The sequence below is a fragment of the Ceratotherium simum genome, chromosome 26, assembly GCF_057802395.1.
Source record: "Ceratotherium simum simum isolate JZ-2026a chromosome 26, ASM5780239v1, whole genome shotgun sequence".
NCBI lineage: Eukaryota > Metazoa > Chordata > Mammalia > Perissodactyla > Rhinocerotidae > Ceratotherium > Ceratotherium simum.
This window is the reverse complement of record NC_141925.1, coordinates 15316144-15328153: the sequence shown is the minus strand read 5'-3', so window position 1 is coordinate 15328153 and position 12010 is coordinate 15316144. Positions and strand designations below refer to the sequence as shown.

The 12010-nt window shown below is 47.7% G+C and overlaps 1 protein-coding gene across 18 annotated transcripts in view; it reads left to right on the top strand.

The window, feature by feature from the left end:
• SYT17 (synaptotagmin 17) overlaps positions 1-12010 on the top strand; it is a 78406-nt gene that overhangs the window by 31821 nt on the left and 34575 nt on the right. The window lies entirely within an intron of this gene.

Genomic DNA, 12010 nt, shown 5'->3' with positions numbered 1-12010 from the left:
GCAGGAGCCATGAAAAGATAAAAATTAGGGGAGAAACCTGGTCAGGTTTACATTTTAGATTGCTCCTTCTGGGGCACGAGTTGGATTTAGACTAAATGAGTTAGATCTCAGCCTCGACACCACTGACATCTTGGGCCGGATCATTCTGTTTGGGGAAGGGCTGTCCTGTGCACTGTAGGAGGTTTAGCAGCATCCCTGGCCTCCATCCACTAGATGCCAGTAGCACCCCCTCCCCAACTGTGACAACCAAAAATGTCTGCAGATGTTGCTAAATGCCCCCTGGGGGCATAGTCGCCCGGTTGAGAACCACTGGTCGTGAGATGTGTGAGAACAGAGGTGGGTGACCTTTGACTGTGGTGGGTGAGGCGTCCAGGTGTGACGGGCAGGGCTGGGCTCGGAGTCAAGGTTGTTTAGTTGCTGGAAGTGACACGAGGGCAGAGGGTGAGGGGGGTCTCCAGGATCTCACTCGGTGTGCCGCATTGGGGTGCTTGCTGGCTGGGGTGCTGGATGGTGAGGTGGGAGGAGCAGTAAGGATGGGGTGGGGCTGGCGATGACTGGTTCAGTCTGGGGTGCGGGGTGTTGAGGGTGACCATGGGGCATCCATGTGGAGACTTCCAGTGCACTCAGCTGAAGATCTCTGAGTGATCTTATCTGATCCCATCACTTGCAACACCCGTGCGACCGGTATTTCTGGGAGACCTGTTTAAAATACTAATTCCCAGGCTCCTCCTCTGGAGAACCTAAGCAAGTAGGTTCAGGGAGGCCCCAGGGGTGTGTGTTTTACAAGCACCCCCAGGTGGCGTTTCTCCTGGGGGCAGCTTTGCAAACACTGAACTTCACCGGCCTAGGCCTGACCCCTGCCTGGGTGGACACCTCACGCGTAACGTGTTCAAGACTGAACTCTGGATTTCTCCCCAGATTCCTCCTCCGCACATGCTCCCCATATCCATTAGTGGTACCCTCATTTACCCTCAACCTAGGAGTCTTATCCTACCCCCGTCAGCAAATCGTGTCAGCCCTACCAACCTCTCTCAGTCCCCTCCACTCCTACGGCTGGTCCAGGCCACCATCGCCTCTCATCTGGATTATTATAACTCTCCTTACAGGTCTCCCTGCTTCATCCCTTTGCCCCCCTCAATGTGTTCTCAACACAGCAGTCAGGGGAATCCGGTAGAATGAATATTAGCTCGTGTCTTTTCCTGCTTCTAATTTTCCAGTGGTTTCCCGTCTCATTCAACATAAATTCTAAACAAGACCCAGACCCTGCTTCTCCCTCCAACATTTTCCCCCTGTTGATGGCCTCCCTCGTTCTGCTCCTCGCCAACTTTGTTGGGTTTCTCAAGCACACCAAGCATGGTCCTGCCTCAGGGCCTTTGCACTTGCTCTCTCTGCCTGGAATGCTCTCCCTCCAGATACCTTCATGGCTCCCTCCTTCATTCAGGTCTGGCCTCACTATCACCATCTCAGAGAGGCCTTTCTTGACTTCCCTCTCTAAGAGCAGCCCCATCAGTTTCTATCTCCTTAGGCAGCTTGATTTTTCTATATAGCACTTAGCACTAGCAGACATTACAAACTGATTTCTTTATTATCTGTTTCTTCCACTACAATGTCAGCTTTAAGAGGATGGGATTGTTTCTCTCTTGTTCACCACTGGTTCCCCAGTGCCTGGTACATCGTGGATGTTCAATAAAAATATTTCTGGAAGGAAGGAAAGGAGAAAGAGAAAACATATCACGCTTAGGCAGGACTAGAATTCAAAAGAAATCAGCATGTTTGGCTCACACAGTAAATGTGAGAGTTGAAACCCTAGGCATCAATAAAATTGCCAAGGAACACTGTATAATGTAAGAAGAAAGGTGACCAGGAGTTGAATTCTGGGGAAAACTACATTTAAGGGCAGGGGAGCAGGAATAAGAAGTCTGAGGACCAAGAAACAGAAGCCAGAAGGTGAGCAGAAAACTACGAGAGAACACTGTCGTGCAAACCAACAGAAGAACTTCAAAAGAGCTGTTCTCCACCAGAACTTCGTGGGGTGTATATTAGGTCCCCTGTTTTCTCAGGAGGAAAGGAAAGGAGGCTCAGAGGGGTTCAGCCACGTGTCCAGGGCTGCACAGCCAGTGCATGGGAGAGCTGGCGTTGGAATTAGATCTGTGACCCAGTCCTTTTGCCTAATCCAACACTGTGTCAGTGTCCCGGAGCTGCCATAACAAATGACCACAAGCCGGGTGGCTTAAAACAACAGGAATTTATTTTCTCCTAGTTCTGGAGGCTGGAAGTCCGAAGCCAAGGCGTTGGCAGGCTCGGTTCCTTCTGGAGCTCTGAGGGAGATTCTGTTCCAGGCGTCTCTGCAGCTTCTGCAGGTGTGGCCATCCTTGCCGTTCCTTGGCTTGTAGACGCATCCCCTGATCTCTGCCTCGTCATCACATGACGTTCTCTCTCCTTCTCTGTCTGTCTCCTCTCTTCTTCCAACGCCACCAGCCATGTTGGATCTAGGGCCCACTCTACTCCAATATGACCTCATCTTAACTTGATTACACCTGCAAAATCCTTGTTTCCAAATAAGGTCACATTCATGGGTACCAGGGGTTAGGACTTCAACACGTGTTTTTGGGGGACTATTCAACCCACACCAACCATGCCACCTGCAGTTACTAGGGCAGGAAAGAGAGGTGGGCGAGAACATGAAAGATACAGTCCCTCCCCGCCGGAATTATAGTACATGAAAAGTAAAACAGTCTCCTAAAAGAGTTTGTTAACTAGAGGTGCAGAGAAGTGAATAATTACAATGCGCATGGAAAAGGGAGTCAGAAGGAGAGATGGCTAGAACTGTCAGAAGAGGAGGGGGTATAGCCAGAGAAATCTTTTACAAATGCACCTCTAATTAGGTGACTGTCTGCCTAAAGCCTTCTGTGGCTCCCTATTCCTCAGGATAAGTCCAAACTCCTTACCTGGCAGCAAGGCATGAGCTGACCTGTCTTTTCCCCCAGCCTCAGCTCTGCACCCCTGTCCCCCGGCCCGTCCTCCTTCTCCCGCTCTCTTATCCGTATTGCTCCTTTCACTTGTCATCTGTGCCTGCTCCATGGCCCTCTAACTCCTGTTCCTACCTCTGCAGGGGAGTCTTAGGAAGGTCAGTCCCCACAGCACCCTGTTATTCGTCATAGCACACACCACAATGCTAATAAAATCATTTCACAATTAATTAGTTATGCATAATAATTAAATAATGTTTATTCTCAGGAACTGCACTACAGGGACCTTGACTAGATTGCTCACTGCTGTGTCCTTTGTGTCTAGCACTGTCGCCCAGTCGTTGGATAATTATTGAGCACCTGCTGTATGCTAGCCCTGTGCCTGACATGTGGTAGATACTCTATAAATATCTGTTGACTGGATGGTTGGGCTGGATCTGAGGTTGGGTAGAGGTTGGTGAGACACACAGAAGCAGAGGGGGGCTTTCTGCGCAGAAATGGAATCAGCAGATGGAAGGGTCTGGGGGCTGGACCCCACTGGCTTGAAAGCCCTCCCTTAGCTGGCCGAGCTTTTCCTAGCCGCTTCCCCGTAAGTGCCCTGGCTCATCCTGGCTGCTGCCACCTCTACTTGAGGGGGACCCTCCCTAACATAATTCTGTCCACTGTTGGTCCTTCGTTATGGACGCTGGGTAGCTGGAAGCAAGGCTTATTGCCTGTCATTTCACGTTTGGGTTGATAGTGTTGCGTGTTCCTGAGCAGTCTCTGCTAGAATAGCCATCTCTGCTACAGGATGCTCACTGAGAGCCCAATTTAGGATAGAGTCAATATGTCACTCTTTCGAGACGCTTGAGTGGATCTGAAGTAGGTTGATCTAGTTTGGACGGCCATTGAGTCCTGGGTATAAACTCTCATATCAAAAGTCGGAGCTTCTCTCCCATCTTCACTGGAAGGTTTAGCTTCCTACACAGGATATAAACAGACGTTTCTCTTGGCCAGCGTTCGCCAAGGGTCTGTTCTGCACCTGAGGAGGTGGGTGGAAGTAACGTAAAATCACCACCCTCGTTGAGCTCACAGCCTCGTGGGGCAGAAAGACAGGAGAAAAGACGGTCACTCCCTCAAAGATGAAAATGGGGCCTTACCTCACACCACACACCAAAACCAAGTCCAGATGGCCCAAGGAGTTACATTTGAAAGGCCGAACTTTAAGTTTTAGAAGGAAGAAAAGGAGACTATCTTTTCAACCTTAGTGTAACATAGTGTTTCTAAAAGAGTCATAAAGTGTGAACCGTGGAAGAAAAGGATGCATGTGTTTGACCTCTTAAAATTATGCCCTCTGCTCATCAGAAAATATGGTAAAAAAAAATTCAAAGCAAGCCACAAACTGGGAAAATACATTTGCTATACACAAATATTAGTTTGCTAGGGCCGTTGTAACAAAGTGGCACAAACTGAGTGGCTTAAACAACAGAAATTTACTGTCTCACGGTTATGGAGGCCGGCAGTCCGAGGTCCAGATGTCAGCGGGGCCATGCTCCCTCTGAGGTTCTAGAAAGAGGCTGTTCCAGGCCTCTCTCCTGGCTTCTGGTAGTTTCTTGGCTTGTGGCAGCACATCTCCAGTCTTCACATGATGTTCTCCCTGTGTGCATGTCTGTCCAAATTTCCCCCATTTATAAGGACACCAGTCACACTGGATTAGAGGCCCACCCTATTCCAGTATGACCTCATCTTAACTAATTACATCTGCAAGGACCCTATTTTCAAATCAGGTCACATTCTGAGATACTGAGGATTGGGACTTAAACATATGAATTCATGGGGGACACAGTTCAGCTCACAACAGTACATAACTGGTGAATAATTTAGTATCCATAATATTTAAAGGCTTTTTTATAAATTAATGAAAGATGAATATTCAATAGAAAAATGGGCAAAAGGAAATGAACAGCGTTTTCATAGAAGAGAAAGTATAAATAGCTGATGAACATGAAAAGATGCTCAACCTTTTTAGCAGTCAGGGAAATACACACTAAATCCACAGTAAGATATCCAGTGGACAGCAGTAATTAGCCTAATAGTAACAGATAAATACATGCCAGTGCGAAATGCATAGTCGGCCACGCCATGGGCATATAGATAGAGGAAGGGCATTGAACTCACAAAGACAGAAAGTCACTGTTTCCATGAAAAAGAGGAAATGCAATTAAATCGATATATGACTCGATATTCAATCAAACAAATGCAAACAAAAAATATTTTAGCAACCACACTGATCCCATGCCTGTTTGTCAAAATGTTAATACCCAGTACTGGTGACGTTGGGGGAGACTCCTGTCCTCTCCTGTTGGTGGCCGTGAAGTTAGTTCAGCCCTTTTGGCAAACGGTCTGGCATTTCATATATATATATATTTTTTAAAGATTTTATTTATTTATTTTTCCCCCCAAAGCCCCAGTAGATAGTTGTATGTCATAGCTGCACATCCTTCTAGTCGCTGTACGTGGGACACAGCCTCAGCGTGGCCGGAGAAGCGGTGCGTCGGTGCGCGCCCGGGATCCGAACCCAGGCCGCCAGCAGCGGAGCGCACGCACTTAACCGCTAAGCCACGGGGCTGGCCCCTGGCAGTTCATATTGAGTGGCAGAAAAATATCTGGATATTTTTGCTATATCTTGATACAGTCTTTGACCCAGTGGTCCCACCTCTGGGTTTTATTAGAAGGATGTAATCTAATGTAATCTAAAAGAAAAAAATGCCAAAGTCCTCAATTTTAGGTGGTTAAAAATAACCTAAGTACCTAGCAATAGAAAAATGGTTAAAATAAATTACGGTATTTCAGCCTAATGGAATAGGCTGTGTAGACATTTAAAAGGATACTTATGATGTCTAGGTAGTAACATGGAAAATGTGTGTTTATTTATTTAAATTTAAAGTGGGGGTGGTTCAGAATTCAGCTGCGTTGTCAGTGCAGCTGTGCAAATTTTGTTTTGGTATATTGACAAGGAATGGAAGACAACCTGGGCTGGGGAGGGGCGCGGAGGGAGGAGAAAAGAAAATATTTGATGAAATGTGTAAAGTGCTGGGATGGTGGTTGGATTTTGCTTTTTAAGAACTCCATTCCTATTTAATGTTGTTTGTGCGGTAAATTGAGAGACAGAAGGTTTCTCCCAGCTGGTGAGAACAAAGGCAGAAGCGACAGCAGCTGTGTTGGGGCATTGTTAGAGGTTGTGTGCACACATCGGAAGCCCTCTGCTAGGTGAGAGAGAGCACGAGTGCCGTTTAGAAGCACTTCAAAGGAAGTGTGTTGGGAGGAGAGCCCGGCTGTTGTTTTGCCCAGAAAGTGTCTTTTGTCCCAAATCGTTTTCTTTGATTTCCTTTTCGTTGATTCGAACTTAGCTGTGTTCAAAGGCTGCAGGATTTTTGTCTGGGTGGAGAGCACAGCGGTGTTTGCACAGGCCGGCTGGGGAGGGGCTCGCAGGCTGGCTTCTGAATTCATCTGAGTAATTTACAGACTGTCTATTTCGGTTCTCCCAAGCCCACCCCACGTGGTTCAGCCAAATTAAGCTCATCAGGCTCTTCAAAAAGGAAAGGAGGCTGTTTCTTTGTGGAAGAGGTGGCAGTGGCTCCAGTCAGCCAGTTCCTCCTCCCACCTCGCCTTCAATCTCTTGAGGTTGGATTGGGCAGGCGACAGGTGTCATACGGACGACCCCTCTCGGACCACAATGTGGCAGCCGTCAGCCTCCATGTTGGGCGCTGCATAGTTTGTTCTCATGGTCATCTGGATTGAAGTTGTGCCAGGTGCTATGAATATTGTGGCGGCAAGTTGGACACTGTCCTTGCCTTTCTGGAGAACAAGAAAATACCAGATAAGGACAAAGTGCCGTGAAAGAAATAAAACAGGGTGATGGGATCGAAAGTGGTGGAGGCAGAGGATGGTTTTCAACCGGGTGGTTGTGGAAAGCTTAGATGAGGAGGTGACATTTGAGTTGAGGTTCCCAGGCTGAGGGAACAGCAGGTGCAAGCCCTGGGGCAGGAATGGTCTTGTGTTTTCAGGGACTAGAAAGAAGGCAGATGTGGCAGGTGGATGAGGTCCGAAATGTAGGCAGGGCTCAAGTTATTTAGATCCTGGCAGACCAGTGGTTCTCAACTGGGCGATTTTGTCCTCAGAGGACATTTGGCAACGTCTAGAGACATTTTGGGTTGTCACAATTGCTACTGGCATCTAGTGGGTAGAGACCAGAGATGCTGCTAAACATCCTACAATGCACAGGACAGCCCCCTCAACAGAGAATGATCCAGCCCAAAATGGCAACGGTGCCGAGGTTGACTAATCCTGTCATAGGCTAGGCTAAGGCCTTCAGATTTCATTCTAGGAGTGATGGAGGGTGTTAAGCAGGGGAGTGAGAGAATGGCCTGGTTCAGTTTTCTTTTATAAACCTAGAGTATTGGACCAAATTATTCCAGCTCTCACATGCCAAGCTTATCTGACTAAATTTGGGTAGGAGAAGGGAGTATGAGTTGGAGATCCTTCCAGAATAAGCAACCCATTCTCCTTGGGACTGCTGAGCCCACTTCCTGGGAGGAGTTTTGTATCTGGTGCTTGGGTTTCTGCTTGCAGCGAAGAAGAAAGGCCTGAGGAGGAAGCAGAAGGGTGGAAATTGTAGCTTAATCTTTGACTTATAGCTGGTGGTTTGGGCTCTGCTGATCTGGAGAAGAAGACCCAAGACAAGTTCAGCTGAGGGAGCAAATGGACTTCCCTCATATCTGTTGGAGAAAAATTCTGAGTCTTTGGTTGCTGTTAATGTTTGTTCAGCTAGAATCATGTATGAGAGAAGAATCTGGAACAGCCCTAGATTCATAGATTTAGTTAAGATTTCTCACCCTCAGCACTATATTTTGGGCCAGGTCATTCTGAGTTGGGGTGGGGAGTCCTGTACTTTGTAGGATGTTTAGCAGCATCCCTGGCCTCCACCCACTGGGTGTCAGCAGCAACCCCCTCCCCAGTTGTGACAAATAAGAATGTCTCCAGACATTGCCAGATGTCCCTGGAGGTGGAGGGGGAGGGACAAATCGCCCCAGGCTGATGTAGGTTTAATGTGCCGATGCTTCATGGGTGTCCACAAAGATCGTCATAAATTCCATGACCCCTCGGGGCAGGGGACAGGTTGGAGAGCCACTGAACTAGATGGTCCTGCTTTTTCTGTCCCCATATTCTAAGTTCCTTATGGCTGGCTGCTTGTCACCTTTTAAATTTAGCATCAGATACTTCTTCTAGGGAAGAGGGACTAAGACACTGGCTTCAGGAACCCTCCAGGATCATTTTTGCCCTCAGCTTGTTTAGAGCTGCGGTTTTTGATGTCCACGGGGACCCTCCACTTTCTCCGGGGCTGGGTTGAGAGTTTACGCATGGGCTGAGCTCGCATCCTGTCCTCACTTATGATCTTGAGCACAAGTCACTCGGCTTCTCTGAGCCTGAATTCTTTCATCTGTAAAACGGGAACCTCTAGGGTTGTTGAGGGGAAGAAATGCGATTCCGCCTCAGCGTGCGGGGCTCAGCGCCTGGCCCAGGGTGATTTCTCAATACAGGTTCGCTGTAATTGTCATGATCGTGACGTCCCCCATGCCTAGGTCACAGTAACTGTTGAATAAATGTTTGTGAAAGAAATCAAGGAACCCTTCAATGTTGCTCAGTCAGCCCTCTCTTTTATTTCTGCCAACTGTTCCCGGAATTCCAGACAACTGTCTTGCAAGTTGCTCACTCTAAGATGAGGCAGAGAGGAGTAACTGCATCAGTGGGAAACCTCCCTGGAAAATTCAACATGAAAACCTTGATATGCGTGTGTTGGGGGTGGGTGGGCCTGGAGAGGGCACGGAGCTTTTGTCCTCCAAAGGGAAGGAGAAATAAATAAGCTTTGTTTTTCTTGAGATGAAAAACGATGTTCCGGGGGCTGGCCCGGTGGTGTAGTGGTTAAGTTCGTGTGCTCTGCTTCGGCGGCCCGGGGTTCGCAGGTTCAGATCCTGGGCGTGGACCTACTCACCACTCATCAAGCCATGCTGTGGCGGGGTCCCACATAGAGCAGCTAGAATGATGTACAACTATGACATATAACTACCTACTGGGGCTTTGGGGAGAAAAAAGGAAAAAAGGAGGAGGATTGGCAACAGATGTTAGCTCAGGGCCAACCTTCCTCAATAAAAAACCAACAGAGGCCAGCCAGGTGGTGCAGCAGTTAAGTGTGCGCGCTCCGCTGCGGCGGCCCGGGGTTCGCCAGTTCTGATCCCGGACGCGGACTGACGCACGGCTTGTCAAGCCATGCTGTGGCAGCGTCCCATATAAAGTGGAGGAAGATGGGCACGGATGTTAGCCCAGGGCCAGTCTTCCTCAGCAAAAAAGAGGAGGATTGGCAGATGTTAGCTCAGGGCTGATCTCCTTCACAAAACAAACAAACAAAAACAAAAAAACAAAGAATGTGGTAACCTGGACCTGAAACATCATTTAAAAAAAAAAACAATGCTCTTAGAAAGGGGATGACACCAGGAAGCTGCCTTGGTGAAGGTCCGTCAGTGGCCCAGGAGAGGGAAAGAGCAGCTCTTTCTACTCTAGAAAGGGCTTGAGGGCCCAGAAGCCACCTTGGGGCCTTCCTTTCACTTCTTCTAACGGCCTCTGGGGGTGGGCAGAGTCCCACTGGGTCAGCCACTGGGCAACTGTCTCTAGCTCCCATGGACTTTTCCAGAATCCACCTCTTACCACACTCCAGCCACGCTGGCCTTCCCTCTGTTCTTGAACACACCAGGTTGATTTCTCTCCCTCTGCGCTTGCTGTGCCCTCTGCCTGGTGTGCCCCCCTCCCCACTTCACCCCTTCACTTCCTTCCAGCCTTGCTCGCCCTCACCTCACAGAGATGCCTTGCCTGGCCACCCTGGCTGACACCGCAGCCCCCACGTGTGCCCATCGGTCGCCATTCTCTTACCCGGCCTAATTTTTCTTGCTTTCTTTCTTAATATTTATTTTATGTTTTTAAATAAAATATTTCTAACATAGAATAATAAAACAAACACCCATGTACCCCTCTCCCAGATTTGACAAGTGCTAATGTTCTGCCCTATTTGCTTACTTCAGATCCCCCCTTTTAATCAACTTTATTGAGGTATAATTTACATACAATAAATACGTACATTTGAAATGCATAGTTTGTGGATTTTTGGCAAATGCACCCATGTAACCGCCACCACAATCGAGATACAGAAGATTTCCATCACCCCAGAAGGGCCCCTCCTCTCCCTTACCCTGCTGGATTTTTCTTCCTAGTACTCAACATTTTCTGAAATCAGCTCATTTGTGTCTTTTTTAGTCTGTTTCTTGTCTCTCTCTCCCATCGGAGTGTATGTTTCATGAAGACAGGGACCATATCTCGCTCTGCAGTCCTGGCACATAGTAGGCCCCACAATCAGTCTATCAAAGTCATGATATCGTCTTTATTATCCTTGTGTGCATATCTTGACACACAGGTGAGGACATTTGTGGGGTAAGTTCCTTGAAATGAAACTATTGGGTCAAAGGACATTTACTTTTTTTGTTATCATAAAAGAGACATCTATCCTTTCTCTCACCTAGCCGATGTTTGCCAGCCTCAGCACTGTTGCTATTTTGGGCTGGATCTTTCTTTCTTTGGGAGTAGGGGGCTATGCTGTGCATTGCAGGATGTTGAACAGCATCCTGGCCTCTACTGACTAGATGCCAGGGGCATCCTCCACCCCGTTGTGACAACCCAAAATGTCTGCAGACAGTGGTAAATGTCCCCTGGGGGTCAAAATTGTCCCCAGTGGAGAACCACTGGTCTATACAAGTAGGCTCATTTCTTGCCATACTAAATCGTTCCTCCATTGGGCCCATCTCTAAATAAACTACCCGCAATGACGCTAGATTTGTAGAATCCATTTTTCCCCCTCTTTATGCAGCTCAGCTGACTGAATTACAAGTCCTGACCCCTATCCGTAAAGCTGTGTCGTGAGATGAGAAGCTGATTAGTTTTAGAAGCAGGAAGGCATTGCTCTGATTTATAACCTGGGAGGACACAGGGACATGAGTGGCTTCTTCCTGGCCTGGGTGCCAGCAGAATTCTCAGCATTCCTTGCCAGAGGCTAAATATGTTTGCAGGGTCATACCCTGAGGATGCTGCGTTTTCCAGGCCTTCGAGAACAAGGAGGAAACCCCTAGGGACAGTGTAAAGGGCTCTGAACTTCTCTGATTACTCAGGACACTGAGTTGGCCGTTCCTGTCTTGAAAAATCTGCAAGCTCCTCTGCCCAGGGCAGGACAGCAGGAGTGTAAAGGGGTGAAGGACGGGCGGGGACCTGGTGAAATGAAGGGGCAGGTCCCGTCTAGAGGAGCACTGCACTGTGGCCAGATGTTGCCAGGTGGGAATGTGGGCCCAGCCTTGCCAAACCTTCCCATTTTTAAAGAAAGGCAAGAAATTCAGATTTTAAAAAAATGTGAAATATCTTGATTCTTGGATTTTGTAATAATTAGCAAGTAATTTATCTGCTTAAACATGATGCGGGCCAAGCAAAACGCATCTACAGGCTGCCAGTTTGCAACCTCTTGAGTTAATGTGTGACTTTGTTTTTTGTTTGGGACTAACTTACTTGATACAAAAATCTTTTGGTTTGACTGTTTATCCAGTCAACAGATGTTTATTGAGTATCTACTATGTGCCAAGCATTGTTCTAGAGATGCCACGTGGCATTAAGTTGCTGAAATGACTGACACCAAAAGGAATAGAGATTATGGGTGGGTGGATGGATGGATGGGTGGATGGATGGAGGATGGATAGATGATGGATGGATGGAAGATGGATAGATGATGGATGGATGGACGGATAGATAGACAGATAGATCAATCTGGTCTTTTAGAGATATATACTAAAATATTACAGATAAAATATGATGTCTGGGAATTACTTCAGAATAATATGGAGAGTTGAATAAGAGTATAGGTTAATCAGGATTGGCCATGAGATGATATTTGTTAAAGCTGAGTGATGGTGCCT